Source organism: Pan paniscus, chromosome 10, assembly GCF_029289425.2.
Source record: "Pan paniscus chromosome 10, NHGRI_mPanPan1-v2.0_pri, whole genome shotgun sequence".
Lineage (NCBI taxonomy): Eukaryota > Metazoa > Chordata > Mammalia > Primates > Hominidae > Pan > Pan paniscus.
Genome location: NC_073259.2, coordinates 139,900,921 through 139,913,004, shown reverse-complemented (window position 1 = coordinate 139,913,004; position 12,084 = coordinate 139,900,921). Strand labels below are relative to the sequence as shown.

Sequence of the window (12,084 nt, the reverse complement as noted above, 5' to 3'; positions counted from 1 at the left end):
ACACGGGGCCTAAATTTCAACATGAGATTTGGGTGGGGACCCAGAACCAAACCACATCGACCCCACGCCCTGTAGCCCCGCATGGGTGGGTTCTGGGCCCCCTGCTCTCAGCGTCCCCCGAGCTGGTCTCCATCACTAGAGCTGTACCCACCAGCTCCTTGTTGCTGGCCGAGCGCTGCCTAGGATTGTCCCCTCCAGCCCAGCGCAGGTGCCCAGGCTCCCTGGACATCCCAGGGTGAGCCCCAGGCCAGGCACTCACAGCGGAGTCCAAGCCCAGCCGCCTCTCTGCATGCTCTCCACCTAGAAGCCTGGGTGCCGTATGTATGTATGTATGTATGTATGTATGTATGTATGTATTTCAGGATGGCTGAATATGCCTTTATCCCAGAAGTGCTCATTCAGAACAATAATGAGAAAACAAAATTAATCTCTTCATCTTGACTTTATTAAAGTTAACAAATATTGCCTTTGTAAAATTTTCAAATTCCTTAATTTCAGCTATTTGTTGCGGGGAAATAATCTACTGTCACTTTGTATGGCATTTGGGGAAATTAGCTTTGAAGCCCCATCCTGGGAAGCCCTGCGGCAGAGGGACCATGGGAGGCAGTGCCCACCGGGGGCTCTGCAGATGACGCTGCATGCCCTGTCACCCACCTGTGTGCAACTGAGGTCGGCTTCTGAGGCCTCACTGCACCTGAGGTGCTTTCCCACTGGACCCATGGGCTGTGGTGTGCTAGCGGGTTGGGCAGGTGGGTGGAGGCTTAGGCAGCTCAGCCACACCCCGGCAGGCTGGGGGCAGGTGTCCTTGCAGCAGACACAGGCAGAACAGAACACAGGTGTTCCTAGTTGACAGCTTTCTTTTTTTTTTTTTTTTTTTGAGACGGAGTCTCACTGTCGCCCAGGATGGAGTGCAGTGGTGCAATCTCGGCTCACTGCAATCTCTGCCTCCCAGGTTCAAGTGATTCTCTTGCCTCAGCCTCCTGAGTAGCACGTGCCATCATGCCTGGCTAATTTTTGTATTTTTAGTAGAGATGGGGTTTCACTATGTTGTCCAGGCTGGTCTTGAACTCCTGACCTCAGGTGATCCATCCACCTCGGCCCCACAAAGTGTTGGGATTACAGGTGTCAGCCAACGCACCCAGCCCCTAGATGACATCTTTTGAGGCACAGTTTTTGTGTGTGTGTTATTGTTTATTTTTTATTTCTATTTATAATATGAAAATGCAGAACACATCACGAATTTTTGTGTCATCCTTGTGCAGAGGCCATGCAGTCTCTGAGTCGTTCCAATTTTAGTATAGGTGCTGCTGCGGTGAGCACTCTGTTGTTTTTTAAAAATAAAGTTCTAAATTTTTAGACGTTAAATTTACAGAAAATCTATGACGATAGAAAAGTTCCCACGTATCTTTTTATTTTTATCTTATTTTTTATTTTTGAGATAGAGTTTTGCTCTTGTTGCCCAGGCTGGAGTGCAATGGCATGATCTTGGCTCACCACAACCTCCACCTCCCGGGTTCAAGCAATTCTCCTGCCTCAGCCTCCCGAGTAGCTGGGATTACAGGAATGCGCCATCACGCCCGGCTAATTTTGTATTTTTAGTAGAGACGGAGTTTCTCCACGTTGGTCAGGCTGGTCTCGAACTCCTGACCTCAGGTGATCCACCCGCCTTGGCCTCCCAAAGTGTTGGGATTCCAGGCGTGAGCCACCGCGCCCCGCCCCACGTGTCTTTTTAAAAGATAAATGTTATCGTGTGCGTTTACGGTGCACGTGGTGGCGGTGTGGGGCACGTATACGCGGTAAATTGGTGTTATCGTGTGCGTTTACGGTGCACGTGGTGGCGGTGTGGGGCACGTATACGCGGTAAATTGGTGTTATCGTGTGCGTTTACGGTGCACGTGGTGGCGGTGTGGGGCACGTATACGCGGTAAATTGGTGGCCACAGCGGAACAGGTGAGTTTTGCATCATCTCCCAGGCACCCGTCTTCCTTCCACAGCCAGCGCAACCGTGACCCACGCATTAGCAGACGCCTGGAGCATAATTATTCTCTGCAGCCCTCGGGTGCACACGAGCCCTTTTGAAGGGGCTCACCCTGTCGCCCACTGTTTTACTCTCTGTCTTTATATATTTGATCCCCACCTTTTTATTTATTTATTTTTGTGAGACAGGTTCTTGCTCTCTTGCCCAGGCTGGAGTGCCGTGGTACCATCACGGCTCACTGCAGCCTCAACCTCCTGGGCTCAAGCAATCCTCCCGCCTTAGCTTCCCAGGTAGCTGGGACCACAGGTGCGCACCAGCACACTGAACTAATTTTAAAAACATTTTTGTAGAGATGGGGTTTTGCTATGTTACCCAGGCTGCTCTCAAAACTCCTGAGCTCAAGTGATCCTCCCACCTTGACCTCCCAAAATGCTGAGATTACAGGTGTGAGCCACCGCACCCAATACCCCCGCCTGCCTTTATTTATTTATTTTAAAGATTCTGCATATTAGTGAGATCCTGTGATGTTTCTTTCTGTGTCTGGCTTGTCTTGCTGGCATCGTGACCCCTCGTCCATCCATGTGGCAGATGCAGGATCTCCTCTGTTTTTAAGGCTGAACAACAGTCCATCACCTCTCTCCACGTGACCATGTACACCACAGTCTCCTTATCTGTCCGGCCACTGATGGATGCCCAGGTAGTTCCCCGCTTTGGCCGCTGTGGGTAGTGCTGTGGCGGACGTGTGAGTGTGGACGCCTGGATGGGTGGTGAGCTGGATTCCTTCGGGTACAGGCCCAGGGGAAGGACTGTCAGGCCCTGTGGCAGTTCTATTTTTAATTTCCATAATGGCTGAAGTGCCCACACACCTTACACCCACTCTCCTCTGTAATTAACATTTTCTCTTATCATGGAACATTGGTCACAGTGAATGGACTGTAATGATACATTGTCATTAAGCATAATCCACACGTTATTCAGGTTCCCTGAGTTTTTCTCCAATGTCCTTTTTTCTGTGCCAGGGCCCCGTCTGGATCTCATGTGACATTTATTTATTTATAAAATGTATTGTTATTATTATTATTTTGATACAGAGTTTCACTCTTGTTGCCCAGGCTGGAGTGCAATGGCATGATCTCGGCTCATGCAACCTCTGCCTCCTGGGTTCAAGCGATTCTCCTACCTCAGCCTCCCGAGTAGCTGGCATTACAGGCACCCGCCACCATGCCCAGCTAATTTTTTGTATTTTTAGTAGAGATGGGGTTTCGCCATGTTGGCCAGGCTGGTCTTGAACTCCTGACCTCAGGTGATCGCCCGCCTCAGCCTCCCAAAGTGCTGGGATTACAGGCATGAGCCACCGCACCCGGCCCTCAACTGGGGATTTTGTTTGTGTTGAGCACGTTCTTACTTTCTGCAACTATAAGGTTGTGTGTTTCCTGCCCCAGTCCTTGTTTTGTGTTTTTTTGTTTGTTTGGTTTGCTTTTTGTTTGTTTGTTTTTGAGGCACAGTCTCGCTTTGTTGCTCAGGCTAAAGTGCAGCGGCATGATCATAGCTCAATGCAGCCTTGACCTCCTGGGTTCAAGCAGTCCTTCCACCTTAGCCTCCTGAGTAGCTGGGACCACAGGTGCATGCCACCATGCCTGGGTAATTTTTTATTTTTAGTAGGGACAAGGTTGCCCAGGCTGGTCTCAAACTCTTGGGCTCAAGTGATCCTCCTGTCTTGGCCTCCCAAAGTGCTGGGATTACAGGCGTGAGCCACCGTGCCTGGCCCTGGGTTCCTTGTATTGGAGAATGGGATTAGAACCTCCCAACCTAAATATGAAACAGAAAGAGGCTCTCTAGAGGATATGTATATTTATTTTGGAGGGAATGTGTGTGCCATAGTAAACTATGTGTATATTAAGGGGGGTAAAGGAAGAAAAAGGGTTTTAAAGGAAAATGAGGATGGCATAATTGTTTTGAAATGTGTGTCCTTGGCTATGAGGAGGAATGACAAGATGAGGCCAGTCCAGGGTTGGACAGGCAGTTGCTGGGCAGATTTCCTTGCAGAAGTATTTTCTGGGCAAAGTTGTGTTTTTTGCAGTCTTTTGTGGTAGTTTTTATCAGGCATACAAGGCTGCGAACCCTCCCTTCATAATCTTCCCTGGCTGTATTTGTCAGGTGATTTTTTTTTTACACTAATAACTCCATTTTGATTCTGAAAACTTTCCTATTTCCCCTTTTTAAAAATATTTTTTAATTTTGTTTTTTGAGATGGTGTCTCGCTCTGTTGCCCAGGCTGGAGTGCAGTGGCATGATCTCCGCTCACTGCAACCTCCGCCTCCCGGGTTCAAGCGATTCTCCTACCACAGCCTCCTGAGTAGCTGGGATTACAGGTGTGTGCTATCACGCCCAGCTAATTTTTGTATTTTTAGTAGAAATGGGGTTTCACCATATTGTTCAGGCTGGTCTCAAACTCCTGACCTTGTGATCTGCCCACCTCAGCCTCCCAAAGTGCTGGGATTACAGGCGTGATCCACCATGCCCGGCCTCTTAAAATTTTTAAAAATAAATAAAGATGGAGTCTCCCTGTGTTTCCCAGGCTGGTCTTAAACTCCTGGGCTCAAGGGAGCCTCCTGCCTTGGCCTCCCAAGATGTTGGGATTACAGGTGTGAGTCACTGCACCCAGGCAATTTTTTTTTTTTTTTTGAGACAGGGGACTCCGTTGTCCAGGCTGGAGTGCAGTGGCGTAATCATAGCTCACTGCGGCCTCCACCTCCCAGGCTCAAGCAATCCTCCCACCACCATCTCACAAGTAGCTAGGACCACAGGTGTGCACCCCCAGACCCAGCTAATTTTTAAGGTTTTTTTTGGCAGAGGCAGGGGTCTCACTATGTTGCTCAGGCTGGTCGTGAACTCCTGACCTCAAAAGATCCTCTTGCCTCAGCCTTCCAACGCACTGGGATTACAGGTGTGAGACACTGTGCTTGGCTATATTTCCCCCTTTGATCAAGATCTTTCTCAGGCAGCCAGATGTGGTGGTTCACGCCTGTAATCTCAGCACTTTGGGAGGCCAAGGCGAGTGGATCTCGAGGTCAGGAGTTTGAGACCAGCCTGGCCAACATGATGAAACCTCGTCTCTACTAAAAATACAAAAATTAGGCTGGGAGAGGTGGCTCACACCTGTAATCCCAGCACTTCGGGAGGCCGAGGCAGACGGATCATGCAGTCAGGAGTTCGAGACCAGCCTGGCCAACATGGTGAAACCTCATCTCTACTAAAACTACAAAAATTGGCCAGGCATAGTGGTGCGCACCTGTGGTCCCAGCTACTCAGGAGGCTGAGGCAGGAGAATCGCTTGAATCTGGGAGGTAGAGGCTGCAGTGAGTTGAGATTGCGCCACTGCACTCCAGCCTGGGTGACAGAGCGAGACTCTGTCTCAAAAAAAAAAAAAGCCAGGCGAGATGGCTCATGCCTGTAATCACAGCACTTTGGGAGGCTGAGGCAAGCAGATCACCTGAGGTCAGGAGTTCGAGACCAGCCTGGCCAAAATGGTGAAACTCTGTCTCTACCGAAAATACAAAAATTAGCTGAGCATGGTGGTGCGCGCCTGCAGTCCCACCTACTTGGGAGTCTGAGGCAGGAGAATCGCTTGAACCCGGGAGGCGGAGCAGAGGTTGCAGTGAGTCAAGATCGCGTCATTGCATTCCAGCCTGGGCAACAAAGTGAGACTCCATTTAAAAAAAAAAAAATTCTTTCTCAGGCATCACTGATCAGTCTTCCTGTACTTAGCTTTTTTGTTTTTTGTTGTTTTTTTGAGACGGAGTCTCACTCTGTCACCTAGGCTGGAGTGCCGTGGCACAATCTTGGCTCACTACAACCTCCGATCCGCCTCCTGGGTTCAAGCGATTCTCCTGCCTCGGCCTTCTGAGTAGCTGGGATTACAGACGCCCGCCATCACACCCGGCTAAGTTTTGTATTTTCAGTAGAGATGGGGTTTCACCATGTTGGTCAGGCTGGTCTCAAACTCCCGACCTCAGGTGATCTGCCTGCCTCAGCCTCCCAAAGTGCTGGGATTACAGGCATGAGCCACCGCGCCTGGCCCTGTACTTAGGTTTTGATGTCCCAGGGATGTCCTGGTTGCTGGTCTTGCTCCACACCGGGTGGGGTTACGGTGGGTGGTGACTAGGAGTCAATGTCAAAACCCTTTTAGCCACAGTTGAGCAATAGGGGAGGTTTGGAGGGCGTGGTGCCTGGGCTGAGGCCCCCTGGGGCCCGTTACTGAGTTCAGTTTTGTCTGCTTTGGAGTCTCTTGCTGTCATCTCGACGCGCTGGGCCAGCATGATCCTGCGAGGAGTTGTACTTCAAAATTTAACAAGGAACAAACGCAAAGCTTAAAAAGGGGAAATACAAGGTAAAATTAATAGTAACGTGGCAATCCCAGTTTGCACAGTGGCTTTGTCACGAACCCAGGCGTAAAGGCAACCGAGGGAATAAATCAGATGACCTCACGGTGGGTGAGACCGGCTGCGACCCTGTGGCCTGTTTTCTTATTTTGTGCATGTGGGTCTCAGCTTTCCCAGAGGTTTCTCCAGGTGCAGCATGTGGTGTCAGCAACAGCACACGCATTTCCTTACTTAACCAGCAGAGACTAAGGGATCTCCTGGGTCAGGTTCTGTGGAGTTCCAGCAGAAGCCGTGGATCGTGGAAGTTCAGCGACACCACCGTCCTGCCCCGTGGGAGAGGTGGGCACTGAGATGGGTAAGAGCGTCATCGTGACAGGAGTCCTGTTCGCCGGCGTCTGGGGAAAGCCGTCTACAGCATGAAACGTCCTATTCGCGACCTGGTTTGCAGTTCGAATGTCTCTGACTATGGCATTGGGGGGTACAGTGAACTTTTGTGTGGCCCACGCATCAGACGCAAGGCTTCTTTTGGAGAATTCATCTAGTTTTAGCTGATAGGACTTCAGGAACAGAGAAGTTTCCATTTTTAGTAATTCTATGGAAGAAAGTTAGATTCGATGAATCTAGAAGAATGTAGGTGTTAACGCGCGTCTGTATGAGAGGCCACCTGAACAGGCTTAGTGTGAGCAACAAGGCTGTTTATTCACTTGGGTGCAAGGGGGCTGAGTCTGAGAAAGGAGTCAGAGGAGGGTGGTGGGCTTATCATTGGTTCTTATAGGTTTGGGATAGGATAGGCGGTGGAGTTAGCAGCAATTTTTTCGGGCAGGGGATGGATGTTACAAAGTACATTCATAAGGGCGGGGAGGGTGTATTGTCACAGGGGCGGGGAGAAATGTTACAAAGTACATTCACAAGGACGGGGAATATCACAAAGTACATTATTACAAGGGTGGGGGAGGACAGGAATTTTTTTTTTTTTTTGACGGAGTCTCTCTCTGTCGCCCAGGCTGGAGTGCAGTGGCGCCATCTCGGCTCACTGCAACCTCCGCCTCCCGGATTCACGCCATTCTCCTGCCTCAGCCTCCTGAGTAGCTGGATTACAGGCGCCCAGCACCACGCCTGGCTAATTTTTTTTTCTGTATTTTTTTAGTAGAGACAGCGTTTCACCATATTGGCCAGGCTGGTTTCGAACTTATGACCTCACGTGATCCGCCCGCCTTGGCCTCCCAAAGTGCTGGGATTACAGGCGTGAGCCACCACGCCCAGCCAAAAAATATCCTGTCTTACATGTTGTTAGATTCCTTTGGGGGTTCAGTGCTATTTCCACCTAATACAGGTCTGTAGCAATGTCAATGTTCAACCCCATCCTGGGTGGCATGGGATCACTCTTCATGGTTCACACCTTGTAAAAACCATCAGTCGTCATCTTTTTGTAGGTTTGACAAACGCTCTTTCGAATCCAGAAAAGTCAAGTAGAGAAGGAAAGTAAGGGGCACTTACTGTGCCTCGAATCACAAGACTGCGGTGGACCGGCCTGGTGAAGATCTGTGGATGTCTTCAGCAAGAAACTTGGAGAGGCCCCTAAAGATATCGCCAGGGAGAAAACAAAGAAAGCTCCAGTCGCTCCTTCCTAAGCTGTCACGACTACTCTTTAAAATGGCCCCATGCTTGGATTTCTGTCACCACGACTGGGGGAGCCTGGGCGAGTGTGCTTTCCCTCACTGCACCTCCCATGGGAGCCCAGGCTGCTGCGCCGTCCTTAGACTGTTGGGATGATGAGCGGACGGTGAACTCCCACCACCTGCGCCTGTGAAGGGAGCTCCGGCTGAGGGGCTTTGCTGGCTTCGGGTCGGGGGCTGCCGTAGTTCTGTGTTGAGGAGATGGTGTGGACTGCGGCACAGCCAAGCCTGAGCCCCACGCCAGGATGGGTGGAGTGCCCGGAAAGCATTCTGATTTCCGGCCTGGCGTGTCTTCCTTCCATCACACTGAAAGTTTTACCCAACAGCTTGTTTAAGTTTTTTTTCTTTTTGAGGTGGGGTCTTGCTCTGTCGCCCAGGCGATCCTCCCACCTCAGCCTCCCAAGGAGCTGGGACTACAGGCGCACACCACCACATCCTGCTCTTTTTTTTTTTTTTTAATTTTATAGAAATGGAGTTTTGCCACGTTGTCCAGGCTGGTCTCAAACTCCTGAGTTCAAGCTATCCACCTACCTCAGCCTCACAAAATGCTAGGATTACTGGTGTGAGCCATCATGCCTGGCCAAGTTTTGTTTTGTTTTGTCTTTTTTAAATTTTAAATTTAATTTGATTTTTAGAGTTGGGATCTTGCTCTGTGGCCCAGGCTGGTCTCGAATTCTTAGCTTTGAGCCATCCTCCCACCTGGGCCTTCCTAAGCAGTGGAATTACAGTTGTGAGCCACTGTGCCTGACCTCACTGAGGTTTTTATCACAGAATGATAACAAAAGCGCCATGCCCATAGTTTTGTAGGTAGTGAGTGCTGTTGCTAGGACATGCTCCTGGTTAGTTTGGCTTCAGATACTGTATTTTTCCATGTTTCTACATTGAGCCTGGCCTTGTGTGACTTCTGCGAAATATCCATTTCTCCACCCTCTTTGTTCTCTACCAGTTGTAATTTCTTGAGTCATTTCGTTTTTGTTGCAGGAAATCAGGTTTTTTTTTTTTTTTGATGGAGTCTTGCTCTGTTGCCCAGGCTGGAGTCCAGTGGTGCGATGTCGGCTCACTGCAATCTCCCTCTCCCAGGTTTGAGTGATTCTCCTGCCTCAGCCTCCCGAGTAGCTGGGATTACAGGCGCCCACCACCACACCTGGCTAATTTTTGTATTTTTAGTAGAGACAGGGTTTCACCATGTTGGCCAGGCTAGACTCAAACTCCTAACCTCAAGTGATCCACCTGCCTTGGCCTCCCAAAGTGCTGGGATTACAGGTGTGGCCACCGCGCCTGGCAGGAAATCAGGTTTAAGGGACTTGCCTGCGAGTGAGTGTGATGGCTGGAGCCTCTCAACAGTGCAGACTGCTGTAAATGAAGACTGTGGAATGGCGAATCTCATTGTTCATGTGGGGCCGTCAGACTGATCAGCTGTACATAATCTATAGGATATTCACATTAATACATTTACATAGATATAACTTTAAAGAAGATTTACTATAACAGCTAAAATTATGACTAATGATATTAGATTTTAAGTTTTATACAATTTTTAAACATTATTCATTTATTTTTTTTTTGAGATGGAGTCTCGCTCTGTCGCTCAGTCTGGAATGCAGTGGCGCAATCTCGGCTCACTGCAACCTCCGCCTCCTGGGTTAAAGTGATTCTCCTGCCTCAGCCTCCTGAGTAGCTGGGATTACAGGTGTGCACCACCATGCCTGGCTGATTTTTGTATTTTTAGTAGAGATGGGGTTTCACCATGTTGGCCAGGCTGGTCTTGAACTCCTGACCTCAGGTGATCCACCCACTTCAGCCTCCCAAAATGCTGGAATTACAGGTGTAAGCCACCATGCCCAGCCATGAAACATTTGTATTAATAACATAAATGTAACTGAAAGAATGCCTAATATAATTTATTATTTGATAATGTCTCTCACATAATTTACTAAATAAGCCTAATAATTTAATGCCTCTACAAAATGAGAGATAAGTTTTTAAGGTTCTCCTGGGGCCCAGCTAGAAAATTCCAAAGTTAAGCCTAGGTCAGAAAAACTTAATTTAGAATTTTGTTCTTGGAGAAGCTGCTAAAGATGTCAAAAGTTTTAAAACAATTGAACGAAACGTGATCATAGGTCACTCTGAAATAACAGTCGTTTATTTCACTGAAGTGATAATCAAAAGACTTTGAAAGCAAGACAGAGATAGTTACACAGCACTGGCTGGGGCAGCACAGACACTAAAATTGGAGTGACACAGAGGAGTCAGCAGGGCCCTTGCGCAAGGATGACATACAAATTCGTGAAGACTTCCATATTTTTTAAAATAATAAAATCATAAATATTAAAAAATCGTTTTTTGGCCAAGTGCAGTGGCTCACTCCTGTAATCCCAGCACTTTGGGAGGCCAAGGGGGGTGGATCACCTGAGGTCAGGAGTTTGAGACCAGCCTGGGCAACGTGGCAAAACCCCATCTTTACCAAAAAATACAAAAATTAGCCGGGTGTGGTGGGGGGCGCCTGTAATCCCAGCTACTCGGGAGGCTGAGGCAGGAGAGTTGCTTGAACCCAGGAGGCAGAGGTTGCAGTGAGCAGAGATTGTGCCACTCTACTCCAGCTGGGGCAACAGAGCAAGATTCCGTCTCAAAAAAAAAAAAAAATTCACCATTTCAGGGTGTACACTTCCGTGCATTTAGGACATTTACAAGGTTGGGCAGATGCCACCTTGTGACTGTCCTAAACTCCACCACACTCCAGCCTGGGCAATAGAGCCAGACCTTGTCTCAAAGAAAAAAAAAAAGAGTTTTTTTAAAAAGGTTACGTGGATGTAACCTTTTATTTATTTTTGTTCATGTTTTTCCAGACAGGGTCTCAATATGTTGTTGCTCAGGCTAGAATGCAGTGCTGCAGTCTCAGCTCACTGCAACCTCCACCTCTTGGGCTCAAGTGATCCAACCACCTCAGCCTCCCAAGTAGCTGTGCACCACCGCACCTCGCTAATTTTTTGTTAATTTTTTGTAGAGATGGAGTCTCACTATGTTGCCCAGGCTGGTCTCAAATTCCCCAGTTCAAGCAATCCTCCTGCCTCAGCCTCCCAAAGTGCTGGGTTTACAAGTGTGAGTTGCCACACCCACTCGTCTTTCTTACAACAATTACAAAAAATATTGGCTGGAATGCCAAAGCTGTGAGTTTTATCTCAACCCCATTAGAAAAGTCAGCAGATTCAAAGTAAGCAGAAAAAAAAAATAGAGAACTTAGAAGGCTCTCCACATTAGCCCTATAGTTGAAGGCTTGTTTTTTGAAGAGACTGTTTGAATAATGATAATTTGAGCTCTTAATTTTTCTTGATGTAATTTGTCCACCAGTTAAAAAAATGTGCATGAGAATGGGCTATAATATGTAGGTGTCGGGAGTCCCAGAAAACTTGGCATGTCTTCATATTTAAGAATCCCATTCTGTGTCTTATTAATATCTTTAGAGCAAAGAAAATTCTGTAAATCCTGTCAGAGAATGTTTGGAGTTTGACCAGTGTTTTAGATGGTGGTGACTGGCCCAGCAGCTTTAAAAAAGTTTTTTCTTTGTATCTTCTAGTACATATTTTTTCCGGTTATGAATTCAACGTGGAACCCAGTTGTTTTTAATTAGCCACCCTGTGCCCACCATTTAGAATGTGTATTTTTGTTCTTGGAAGATTTTTAGAAACAAAGAAGGGAAAATGGCCAAATCATGCATGTAACCAAACTATAATCAGGATTTGCAAAAAATTTTGACCCAGGCATGTAGATCAAATGAAATATTCAGCTAGGAGCAGTGACCAAAAGTGAGTTTACCAGAGAAGACCTCGCACCTCGCACCTGGCACCTCGCACCTCGCAGACGGAATCTGAGTTCTCTAGAAACCAAAAAGACACTTGTCTTTCTTTTTTGATCCTAGGAGGAATGTAAGGGCCTTTATTAAGGCAATCTTATAACCAAACCAAATCTGGAATACAGTGGAGAGCTTCTACCTAAAAAGAGGGAGGCCTGGCCTGAGAGAAGATTCAGCAGGGCAGAAAAGGCAAGAGGC

The 12,084-nt window shown here is 48.0% G+C and overlaps 2 non-coding genes across 2 annotated transcripts; one reads left to right on the top strand and one right to left on the bottom strand.

Moving 5' to 3' along the window:
• Positions 1-1,217: 1,217 nt before the first annotated feature.
• LOC112436744 (U6 spliceosomal RNA) lies at positions 1,218-1,320 on the bottom strand. The gene has a single exon (XR_003025448.3). It is a non-coding gene; the product is annotated as a U6 spliceosomal RNA (small nuclear RNA).
• An 8,916-nt stretch (positions 1,321-10,236) lies between these two features.
• Positions 10,237-10,342, top strand: LOC112436755 (U6 spliceosomal RNA). The gene has a single exon (XR_003025456.1). It is a non-coding gene; the product is annotated as a U6 spliceosomal RNA (small nuclear RNA).
• Positions 10,343-12,084: the final 1,742 nt, after the last annotated feature.